Source organism: Stegostoma tigrinum, chromosome 23 (assembly GCF_030684315.1).
Source record: "Stegostoma tigrinum isolate sSteTig4 chromosome 23, sSteTig4.hap1, whole genome shotgun sequence".
NCBI lineage: Eukaryota > Metazoa > Chordata > Chondrichthyes > Orectolobiformes > Stegostomatidae > Stegostoma > Stegostoma tigrinum.
This window is the reverse complement of record NC_081376.1, coordinates 40043200-40056081: the sequence shown is the minus strand read 5'-3', so window position 1 is coordinate 40056081 and position 12882 is coordinate 40043200. Positions and strand designations below refer to the sequence as shown.

At 40.5% G+C, this 12882-nt stretch overlaps 2 protein-coding genes across 7 annotated transcripts in view; one reads left to right on the top strand and one right to left on the bottom strand.

Annotated features, from left to right (window-relative positions):
- The window catches only part of epn2 (epsin 2), a 71518-nt gene extending 63367 nt beyond the window's left edge, over positions 1-8151 (bottom strand). The window contains exons 1-2 of one of the 6 annotated variants that reach the window (XM_048551980.2): positions 7964-8151; positions 7209-7323 (exon numbers count right to left, since the gene is read on the bottom strand). The gene's annotated coding sequence lies outside the window, so the exon portion shown is untranslated. The other 5 variants (XM_048551979.1, XM_048551981.2, XM_048551978.1 and 2 more) reach the window with 5 other exon arrangements.
- The window catches only part of LOC125462223 (GRB2-related adapter protein-like), a 272985-nt gene continuing 267798 nt past the window's right edge, over positions 7696-12882 (top strand). Inside the window, exon 1 of the mRNA XM_059654093.1 lies at positions 7696-7830. The gene's annotated coding sequence lies outside the window, so the exon portion shown is untranslated. The remainder of the gene's footprint in view (positions 7831-12882) is intronic.

Here is a 12882-nt window from a genome sequence, read left to right as displayed (position 1 = left end):
TCAATATAATTCAATATGTTTAAAAATTATTCCTGCCAGTTTATTTACAGCAGCTGTACTGGAGGGCCAATTCAAAGTAGAATAATTAGGTTAACAAGTTGTTTAAAGTGATCAAATTTCATTCTGCTGACACTTGAGAAATGGTAGAAGTAGGGATTATGTGCGGGAAACAAAAGGACGGACTAAATTGAGTATACTGGTTAAATCAATTAGGTAATCAAATTATAAGTGAATTTTGACATCAAGTCATCAAGAATATTTTGCAAATAGGGTCTGTGTTGCCATAGGCTTACATAGTATGCTGGTACCAATGTGCTTTAGGAAAAATGGCATGTAAGGCAGTATATCTAAACATGTTAGGGAGTAGAGTTGAGTATGGTAGGCATTACAAAAGAGAAAGTGCTAGTAAAGCTAAAAGGTCTAAAAATTGATAAATCTCCTGGCCCCGATGGGCTACATCCTAGAGTTCTGAGGAAAGTGGCTGAGGAAATAGCAGAGGCTTTGGTTGTGATCTTTCAAAAGTCACTGGAGTCAGGGAAAGTCCCAGATGATTAGAAAATTGCTGTTGTAACCCGCTTGTTTAAGAAAGGCAAAAGATGGAAAATTATAGGCCGATTAGCCTAATCTCAGTAGTTGGTAAAATTCTAGAATCCATTGTTAAGGATGAGATTTCTAAATTCTCGGAAGTGCAGGGTCAGATTAGAACAAGTCAGCATGGATTTAGTAAGGGGAGGTCGTGCCTGACTAACCTGTTAGAATTCTTTGGAAGAGATAACAAGTATGTTAGACCAGGGAAACCCAATGGATGTTATCTATCTAGACTTCCAAAAGGCCTTTGATACGGTGCCTCACAGGAGGCTGCTGAGCAAGATGAGGGCCCATGGTGTTCAAGGTGAGCTACTCGCTCGGATTGAGGATTGGCTGTCTGACAGAAGGCAGAGAGTTGGGATAAAAGACTCTTTTTTGGAATGGCTAATGGTGACAAGTGGTGTTCTGCAGGGTTCAGTGTTGGGGCCGCAGCTGTTCACCTTATATATTAATGATCTGGATGAAGGGACTGGGGGCATTCTGGCGAAGTTTGCCGACGATACGAAGATAGGTGGACAGGCAAGTAGTACTGCGGATGTGGGGAAGCTGCAGGAAGATTTAGACAGTTTAGGAGAGTGGTCCAGGAAATGGCTGATGAAATTCAATGTGAGGTTTTGCACTTTGGAAAAAAATAATACAGGCATGGACTATTTTCTAAATGGTGAGAAAATTCGTAAAGCAGAAGTACAAAGGGATCTAGGAGTGTTGGTCCAGGATTCTCTAAAACTTGCAGGTAGAATCCGTGATTAAGAAAGCGAATGTAATGTTGTCGTTTATCTCAAGAGGGCTGGAATATATAAGCAGTGATGCGCTTCTGAGACTTTATAAAGCTCCAGTTAGGCCCCATTTAGAATACCGCATCCAATTTTGGGCCCCACACAGGAAGGACATACTAGCGCTACAGCGTGTGCAGCGGAGATTCACATGGATGATCCCTGGAATGGTAGGTTTAACGTATGATGAACGGCTAAGGATCCTGGGATTGTACTCATTAGAGTTTAGAAGGTTGAGGGGAGATCTAATAGAAACTTTCAAGATAATGTATGGCTTAGAAGGGGTGGATGCTGGGAAGTTGTTTCCGTTAGGCGGGGAGACTAGGACCGGTGGGCACAAACTTAAAATTAGAGGGGGTAAATTTAAAATGGAAATGAGATGACATTTCTTCAGCCAGAGGGTGACGGGCTTGTGGAATTCATTGCCACAGAGTGCAGTGGAGGCCGGGACATTAGATGCCTTCAAGGCAGAGATCGATAAATTCTTGATCTCACAAGAAATCAAGGGCTACAAGGAGGGTGCAGGGAAGTGGAGTTGAAATGCCCAACAGCCATGATTTAAATGGCGGAGTGGACTTGATGGGCCGAATGGCCTTACTTCCACTCCTATGTCTTATGTTATCTGATCACCTCACACTGCTCCCTCAACCTATATTTTATCATGTAGCTGGAAATGTTCTCCTCAGTCACAACTCAGACTCCCAAGTCTCTTTTCAACTAGATTCTTGGATATTTGCATAGTATTCATGGAATATGTTGGTTGTCTATTTTTATGTGTTGTACATAGCACATTACATTAATCTGCAATAAATTTCTGAAAAAGAATGAGATGAAATTTATAACGTTTCCACTGAAACTAACTACAGCCGATTCCAAACGATAAGAGTAATCACCTAGGATATTAGCTACAAACGGTACTGCTGAGTATTTTATTTTGAGAGAGAACAGGTCAAGAATTTCGAACACATAACCATTAGGTTTTAATAATAAATTGTCTGCAAAACTGTGGATTATTGTAATATTACCAAAATGCTGTTTATAACCCTTAAAGTTTTAATTTTCATGTAACGCCTAAAATTTCATACTATAAACTTGTCGGAGGGCAACAGGAAACAATTTTTAGCTAACTATCAGACCACATAGGCTGTTGGACAGAAATTAATAAGCCTGCCTCCAAGGTCACAGAATGGAGGGGGTAATTGTTTTGGCAGGTACAAGACCATCTTTCCTAAAGCCACAGGTGCCTTTCAATCGAGGAAGGATGCTAAAAGCCAAAGTAAATTAACGTATCTCCATAACCTGGTATTGAACAGGAATCCAAAGTACATTGTAGTGCTGAGATATTATGACATAAAAAAGGTACTATAATCAACTGCAACGATTTGTCAATTTTCAACTGGACTCTTGGATATTTGCATTGTATTCATGGAAAATGTTGGTTACCTATTTTTATGTATTAATACCATCTGTTTAATCAAAAAGTTAATTAAACCAAAAATTGTACTAACAAAAATTATGATCCAAAATGGGTGTAGCTCAGGTCACGTAATATAGTGGTATATCAAAATGCTGTTCTCATCAGGTGTGGATTTATGGCACTGGTGAGCCAAGAATAGAACAGAATTCTAGCCACAACATACATACACTCCTTTCATTATCAAGAATATTTTACAGGGTTGCTGAACTGACTCATTTACAAAAAAAAACTGAAAAGTGTAGCCACTATTTGCTGCCTAATTACAAGATTCATTTAACCATAAGTGCATTATTTGCTACGTCAAATTTTCATGTGCAGCTTGTGAAAAAGTTCCTAGGTGATTACTCCTTTCCTTTGGAATCATCTGAAGTTACTGTCAGTGGAAATATTAGAAAATTAATAAATTTCAGAAAACGAGAGAAAAGAAATTCAGTGTAGACTAATGCAATGTGCTACGTACAGCACAGAAAAACAGGCAACCTACACATTCCATGAATGGAATTCAAATACCCAAGAATCAAGTTGAGAGAGAGAGACTTGGGAGTCTGAGAAGATTCAATGCCAAATGTGTTTGATCAATGCAGAGCTACCAAGTGGAGCTACATGGCCAAAATTTACAATACAAGACTGAGAATTTTTAAATTGGAAAAAGATGTGTCAGAATTTCACCACATTTTTAGGATAAACATTGAACCAAAATGCATTTTTGACTGAACTGTGGAAAGGAACTTGGGTGACAGGCATAAAGGGCAATTTGAGGCTTCATATTGTTATTTGTTGACCACTGTTGAAGAACATTTGGAATAAATGCACAGAGAGCCATTTAAGAAATAATTCTACATTACAGGATAGATGAGGAGGGCACATTAAGATTTCGCTTACTGGATAAATTGAGGGGGGCTAAAACATCTTCCACATCTGTGATCGGAGAGATTCTGGGAAAGTGAGACTTCTTACTAATTCAGTAAAGACATGCTCTTTTTCCTTCAACCATTTCCTAGACTTTTAGAAAAATTATAATGCTGAAATCCTGAACTAGTTATGTTTTTATACAGAAACATTCAAGCAAGTAAAATAATTACCCAAGTTGAGTGAATTTAATCATTTTGGCTATTAGTGACTGGAAGTTGTAATGGGGGGGTCAATTAGCTCAGTTGGCAGAACAGCTGTTTGCAATGCAAAGTGATGCCTAAAGATCGGTTCAATTTCTGTGCCAACTGAGGTCATCATGAAGGAGTCCCCTTCTCGACCTCAGCCCTCATCCAAGGTGTGGTAACCCTCAAGTTAAACTACCACCTGTCATCTCTCTTTAATGAGAAAACAGTCCTGCGGTCTGGCAGGTCTATAGAAACTTTACTTTTAAGCCAATAAAAACAGCTTACTTTTAAAAAATAATCTTATTACTAACCAATTATATTTACAAAAATGGTGTGTAAAAATCCTGGAACTCCCTCCCTTAACAGCACTGCAGTGGTACCTATATCAAATAGACTGCAGCAGGTCAAGAAGGCAGCTCACCACCACTTTTACAAGAACAGTTAGGGATGGATAATAAATGCAGGTCCAGTCAATCGAAACCTACATTCTATGAATCAATTATACAAAAAGGAACAGAACTAGATTTCATAACCACTGCTGCAGATGGAATATTATGTCAACTTGACATATTTACCTTAAGTTTGAAGGTTCTGGGTTAGAAGTGCTGTACATAAACATAAATGGCAAACAAAGAAATTCCTGCCTAGTATTGGCATTAAATTTTATTAGAGTAATTGTCTGTGAAGTATCTTAGGACATGGGCTATATTAAAAGTACTACATAAAATGAGGGTTATTCATATTTTTTTTTCTTGAAAATCCACATTTTCACACAAACACTATTACTAACTGAAGAACCAGACTTTTCTTAAACTAGATCAATATTGCACCGAACAGTCATCAGAAATTGATCGTTCATCCCAAACAATGCTCGAGATCTTGATGCTCACAAAAATTAACACAGTTGCATAAACTACAATGCTCTTTACAGTTATTTGTCATATGCTACTCTTGAAACTTAACGTGACATACTATATATGCAAAGCTTTGCGTACACAAGTATGCTTAAGTTTTGTAACAAATATTTCTGCCATAAATTCTTGTTAACCCACAGCATAACCTAACTTAAATAAACCACATTTCTTCCTCCCTATATCTAGAGGCAACAAATTGCATTCTCAGCATATCGGTAAGTTATAACAATAATCAGTCTCAAACTGGGAGGTACAGAAGCAACGCTAGCAGGGAAATGTTGTTGAGTAAGACAAGTTTATACAGGCAATTAGGATCATAAACACAGGCAAAGGAATTGATGGGAGATGTTAACAGAAGTGCATGTTGATTTAATACTTTCAACTTGTTGTATATTTATCTACACACAATTTATATCCCTATAGATGTCAGGCTGAAGGATACTATTGCAACTAATAGTCAGAAAATTACAGGAGCATGAACATTATGAGCATCAGTATCAAATGCAAATTATATTGTCATCCACTGGTTATTTGTTATCAGTATTGTTGCCGAGAGTCAGGAAAATTTGCATTTTGGACATCAGCTTAGTTGATAGAACTTCTGTGTCAGTTACCGAAGCTTGTGGGTTAGAGCTGTCATCTGAAAATCGGGTGTATACTCTAGATTGACACCTGTAAAGCATTTGAGAAATTGTTGCACCGTCAAAAGGCTTAAAGTTCAACTGAAGGACATTAAAAGGTGCAACTAGAATTCAGTACAGTGGGCATTTCAGAGGCTGAATTTGTGGAGCCAATAGGTACACAAAGAATGGTACATCTTGGGACGTTACAAGTCAGCAAAACGTGTAACACAATCTTCTGATTTCAAAGCTGTCTTAAATCCGATTTGGTCAACAATATTACACTTCTGTCACAAAAGTTAAGCCACTGCTTGATGACATCTAACTTCAAACTGAAGAACAATCCTTATTAATAGTCAACATTCACAACACTTTATAAAAATCACACACAGGAAAACAAATGTTGCTGCCGGCAGAGTTCCGATTTTAACAAGAGTACAAGATTTTATTTAAACAGATTGATTTTAACTCCACTTACTAACAGAGTCTTTTACACTCAGGGAAGAGAAGGAGATGAGCTGAGATTCACCAAGTGCACAAATGCATTACATAAAACAAAAATGTTTCAAATGAAAACCAGAGTTAGAAAAATTACATACAAATAAAACAATGATAAAATAATCCATTTGATAAACAAGAGTTGAAGGCTTTTGCTTCCTTGTTCAATAGGCGCTAGCAGCATTTCACTTTCTACAAATAACAAAACTGTAAGCAAATGAGAAAATAATTACATATAATATTTTATGTAGTCATGTGTCTGAACAGATTCTATAAATGTAGAAATACACACCTTAATTATTGTTTAAGGTGTGTCTGACTGACCAGGCAAGAATTTACTCAACAGAAAAAAAATCCCCAGATATTTCTGCTCATACTATTTACAAAGAATTCTTAGAATCTGAAGCCTTCCTTCACATCACTGATTTCCTGACACGCCACAGCCCTACCAGTAGCTGCTCAATTTAAAATATGAATCATCATTCTTGGGTAATTTATGCACAGTGGATTATATGCACTACTGTCAGCAAAATAGTGTCCCATACCATTTTAAACTTATTTTACATGAATAACAAGATCTCCAAAATTACTTGACTGTCTATGAAGCATTTTGGAATGTGGTGAAGTTGTGCAAGTAAACATCTATAAGAATCTTTCTTTGTACATTGAACAATGTCAATATCTTAGTTTCATCCACAACTGCCCTATCCTTAGATCACCTTAGCTCGCCCAAAACACTTCTAGTTCAAACAAAATACAGCAACCAGTGGTTTACAATGGTTAAATAAGCCCTTTTATTACAAAACATTCTAGAATTACCAGTTACATGGGGCATCAAGTTCCCTAATCCAATCAACATTTTAGTGAAAACCATACAGCAACGCCTTGGTGATCACTCAAATGGAGAGCTGGAAAAGGACCTACCTTGTTACATTTAATAAAACAAAGGGAGGGAAGGTACACTATCCAGGTCTGTTACATTGCTTACAGAAACAGATATAAGCTAACCAACATGTAGGTTTAAAAAAGTGTATGCCCGTTACGGTACATAGCTACTGTGCAAAAAAAAGGTAACTTACAGGCATAGATGAATGTTTTAATAATATTCTAAACATACAAGTTTGACTTTTTAAAACAAAATACGGATTTATTAAGGCAACCACAGCAGGACATATTTTACAATCACGGTAGATTTAAGAAATCAGTCGGCAGACGTTAGTGAAGTAAGTATTAAAACGCACCTCAGTCACATTGACAGTCAGTGATCGGGGGAGGTGGGGGCTGAATGCCGCACAGTTGGTGGCCGACAAAAAGCAGGGAGCAGCATACTCCAACCTCTTTTATTCCCCCAGGTAGCTTTAATCAAGGAAAAAAGTGTCATTTCTCTCTCGGAAGGGAAGCGCCAACGACAACAAATAATAGAAATAGATTTAAAGCCCGGGTGGGCCTGGCTGACGGTCGAAGCCTGCGACACCCCTCCCTCCAAGCCAGCCTTCGTGTGGATGAGGACGATATGGAGCAGGTTGTATGGCGAAAAGAGAAACTGTTTACCTTCCCACGAGCCCTGATGACTCTTTAATTACTCTGTCTCCCTCTCTGTCCGTACAACAATAATCGCTCCCCTTACCTTTATGGCAGCTCCACAGCCGCACCCGCGCACTGGCGCCTAGAAGCTTCTGGGCGTTTCCCCCGCTAACGGCCGAGCGTTCTCTCGCTCGGGCTGCTGCAGTCCGCCTTCGACAACATGGCGGTAGCGCCGATACCAACACCACACACTGACGGAGGTGTGGCTTCAACCCCAAAATTGAGAGACAGAGACTCGCATATGAAAGGCTACTCGGACAGCGAGGAGTGCCAGCTCGGGTAAACAAACCGTTTCATTCCTCTAAAACTCCCTTCAACACGCCGCGCCCCCGTATTTCCGCAAAAAAATGCTCTCGTTTAAGTAGCGCCTTGCACTCAAACATCGTAAAGTGCTTCAAAGCCGACAAAATACCTTTGAAGTTCACAGGCATCGATTACACAAATTGTAGAGGACCCGCGTGTTATTTTGACGCACAGCAAAATCCCACAGATAGCCGCGAGGTAACGATCTAGCCCCTCGTCTGGCTTATTTGAAACTTTTCATTCATAATTTGGTAGTTTCAAGTTCTCCAGCACACTGTCGGCTCGTCTCCCACATTCTCTAAACTTGACGTCATCTGGATTTTTCCTTCCCGTGTCTTAAGTTGTAACAAGTCCTTTTCCTTTATCGCAATCATGTACTGTCTGACTTACATTGCTTGCCAATCAAACTAGTCCTGACTTTATAATTCACAGAATCAGAGAAGCGTTACAGTGCACAATGAGGCCATTCTGCCCATCGTGTCTATCCAGTGAGCATTATGACATGGTCTCATTCTTCTGCCTTTTCCTTTTGCCCTTGCACATTTCCTTTTTGAGTATAAACATCGCTAGAATTGAACCTGCCTCCACCACAAATCGAGGCAATGTGCAAATTAACCCAAAAAGGTTACTTCTGATGTCACATTTGCAAATCACTAGATGTGTGCCTTCAGATTCTTGATCCTCCTGCGAGTGAGAATCTATTCCGATTTCTCATTACCTAACTTTTTCTACCTCTAATCTCCTCCAGCCCCGTGACCTTCCTGGATATCTGCATCCCTGATTTTTATCATTATGTCATTGGTGGCCCACATTCAATTGCCAAGGTCCCAAGATCAATTCCATCCCTACACTTGAACCACCTCCTTCAAAGAAGAGTATAAAAAAGAGGAGAATTAAGATATTTGTCCATTTAAACCTGCTCTGCCAGTCAATAAGTTCATCATTGATTTGATGCGGTCTTAACTCCACTTTCCCGTGTGTCCCTCAAAATCTGTTAACTCCCTTTTCAACCAAAAAGACATCTTTGAAACTTTTTTGTTTGAGAAAAGTTTTGGTTGTCATTTTATGCTGTCTTCAGTCACTCTTTGTTTTGTAAAACTTCTGTGAGTATCCAGAAGTCACAGAACTGTTACACTGCATTTGACCCATTCAGTCTATGCTGGCTGTCCACATGAGCCTCTCATCCTATGGCTTCTCTTGAACCCTCTGAATTGTTTCTTTTCAAATAACTTTCTAATTATCTTTTGAATACCTGGATTGAATCTGCCTTCCCACACTTTCAGGCAGTGTACCCTATCCTGTAAACACTTGCTACAGCAAAATGTTTTCAGAGGAAAACTTTGCTTCTTATTTTAAATCTGTGTTCTCTTATTCTCAATTCTCCCGATATACTCTGCCCAAATCTTTCATGATGTTGAAAGCAGCAATCAGGTCTTCTCTCAGCTTTTTCCCTAAAGAAAACTTGCCCACCTCTCCAATCTATCTTCATCTTTGGAACTATTCCAGTAAATCTCTTCGACATTGGCTCCAATGCCTTGACATGCTTCCTAAAGAGTACCATCCAGAACCAGATGCGATATTTCAGCTGTAATTGAACTAATTCTTCTGCAAATTCAGCACTACCTCCTTTCCCTTGTACTGTCTGCCCTTACTAATGAAGCCAGGATATTGAATGTTTTATTAGATGCTCTCTGAACCTGTTCTGCAGTCTTTTGTGACATATGTACTCGGGCCTCTATGATCCTGGACCCGCTTTAGCAGTGTACACTGTATGTACGCTGTTCTTCCTACCAAATGTATCGTATCATAATTTTCTGCACTAAACTTCATCTGCCGTCTAGCTGCCCATTCCACCAACTTATGTATGCCCTTTTGAAGTTCTGCACAGTCCTCTGCACCTTTTTCAATGCTTCCAAGTTTCACATTATCTGCTGCTCTTTAAAGTGTGCCCTGCCAAGGTCATAGAAGCTTATACCACAAAAAAAGGCCTGTTGAGTCCGTGCCAGTCAAAAACAACTACCTAATTATTTTAATCCCAATTTCCAACATTGGCCCATGCCTTGGCTTCACAAATGTACGTGTAAGTACTTCTTAAATTTAATGAGAAATTTTGTCTCTACCACCCTTACAGGCAGTGAGTTCCAGGTTACCACCACCCTCCGTGTGAAAAGATTTTGTCCTCACGTCCCATTTAATCCTCCTGCCGTTAGCCTCAAACCTTTGCCCTGGTTATTGATTCCCTCCACCAAGGGGAAATACACCTTCCAGTCAATGCCTCTCAGAATTATATATTTCTCAATGATATTATCCCTCTGCTCTAAGGAAAACAACCAGAACCCAGCCAATCTCTTCATAACAAATACTCTCCAACCCAAGCAACATTTCCTCTGCACCTTCTTCAATGTAGTCATGTCCCTCCTATCATGTGGAATCCGGAATTGCATGCAATACTCTAGTTGTGGCCGAAACAACTTTTTAAACGTTCTCAGCATACCTTGCTGCCCTTAAACTCTGTGCCTCAGCTAATAAAGGCAAGTGACCCACATGCTTCTTAACCACTTTATCTACCCTGCCCCACTACCTTAAGGGATTGGCAGACATGCACAGCAAGGATCCTTTGTGCACCTTAGGGTTCGATGGTTTATCATGTATTCCGTTGCCTTGTTTGTCCTATCCAAGTGCATCACCTCACATTTGGCACTGATCAGCCCATCTATATCCTCTCCTAACCGAAGGTTATCCTCCTCCTTGTTTACCATCCCACCAATTTTAACATCATAGAACATAGAAAAGTACAGCACAGTACAGGCCCTTTGGCCCACGATGTTGTGCCGTGGATTAATCCTCATCCAAAAATAAAATATCCTAACCTACATTCCCCTCAATTCACTGCTGTCCATGTGCATGTCCAGCAGTCGCTTAAATGTCTCTAATGACTCTGCTTCCACGACTACCACTGGCAAAGTATTCCAAACGCTAACAACTCTCTGGATGAAGAACCTTCCTCTGACGTCTCCTCTATACTTTCCTCCTAACACCGTAAAACTATGACCCCTCGTGGCAGTCAATCCTGCCCTGGGGAAAAGTCTCTGGCTATCGACTCTATCCATGCCTCTCATTACCTTGTACACCTTGATCATGTCACCTCGCTTCCTCCTTCTCTCCAGAAAGAAAAGCCCGAGCTCAGTCAACCTCTCCTCATAAGACAAGCCCTCCAGTCCAGGCAGCATCCTGGTAAACCTCCTTTGCACCCTCTCCAAACCCTCCACATCTTTCCTATAATAGGGCGACCAGAACTGGACACAATATTCCAAGTGTGGTCTCACCAGGGTTTTGTAGACCTGCAGCAAAACCTTGCGGCTCTTAAACTCGATTCCCCCTGTTAATGAAAGCCAAAACCCCATATGCTTTCTTAACAACCTTATCCACTTGGGTGGCAACTTTGAAGGAGCTATGCACTTGAACACCAAAATCCTGTTGTTCCTCCACACTGCTGAGAATCCTGCCTTTAATCCTATATTCAGCATTTAAGTTTGACCTTCCAAAATGCATCACTTCGGATTTATGCAGGTTGAACTCCATCTGCCATTTCTCAGCCCAGCTCTGCATACTGTCAATGTCTCGCTGAAGCCTGCAATAGCCCTCGATACTATCAACGGCACCTCCAACCTTTGTGTCATCAGCAAACATACTAACCCACCCCTCAACCTCCTCATTCAAGTCATTTATAAAAACAATGATCATCAACGAAATTATTGATCAACCCTCGTACATTCGTGTCTAAATTGTTTCCATATACCTCCAACAGCAACAGCTTCAACACTGATCCCATGGAACCTCATTGCATATCGGCTTTCAGTCACAAAAACACGACTCGACCATCGCCCTCTGCTTCCTGCCACAGCCAATTCTGGATCCAATTGGCCAAATTTCCTCGGATCCTATGGGCTCTTACCTTCACAGGAAGGTTATGGGACCTTTCAAAATTCTTGCTGAAATCCAAGTAGACTGTTAAATACAACCAAAACACTGTTAAATAGCTTGCCCTCACCAACACGCCTGGTCACATCTTTGAAAACTTGATTCAAGTCGGTCAGACATGACTTCTCCTTAGCAAAATCATGCTGACTGTTCTTGATGAATCCCTGCCTCTCCAATTTCCTATTAATTTTGTCCCTCAGAATTACTTCTAGTAGTTTTCCCACCACTGAGTTTAGACTGACTGGCCTGTAGTTTCCTGGATTATCCCTTGCTCCCTTCTTGAATAATGGCTGTCCTCCAGTCTTCTGACACATCTTCTGTGACCAGAGAGGAATTCAAAATTATTGTCAGTGTCCCTTCTATTTCCTCTGACCCTTCACTCAATAGTTTAGGATACATTTAATCTGGCCTTCAATATTTATCTGCTGTTAAGCCTGTCAACGACTCCTCCCTTTATATGCAAACTTCTTTAAGTATATCACAATCCCTCCCTGATTTCTAAAATCACATCTTCCCTCTCACTCGTAAACATTGACACAAAATATTCATATCAAACTCTGTCTTTGTGCTGTTTGTGGTAGATGGGAAGTCGGGTTAAGTTGGCTGTTTTGTCCAGATAGCGTCAAGCTTCACATATTGTTGGAGCTGCTCTTATCCAAGAAGGTGAAGAGTATTCCACCACATTCTGACTTGTAGGCAAACAGGAGGCTGGGAGAACATAGCAAGCCAGGCAGCATTTGGAGGAAAGAAGTCAATATTTTGGATATTACCCTTCAGGACTGGATGTGGGGGTAGGGGGACTTCAGTTAAAGAGAGTGGGAGGAAGGGGTATAGCGGGTTGGTGGTGATAGGTGGACACCAGTAGTAGTTACAATCTGGTTGGTTGATGGGAGAGATGTGACACTGGAGGAGGCACAGGATGGACATGTCGGAGGCAGAGTGGGGGTTGGGGGCGTAGTTAAAATGCAGGTGACTGGGAGGTTAGGCTGGCCGTTACAAGCCAGGCGAAGATGCTTTGTCTGCATTTTGTCTCACCGATGTAGATAA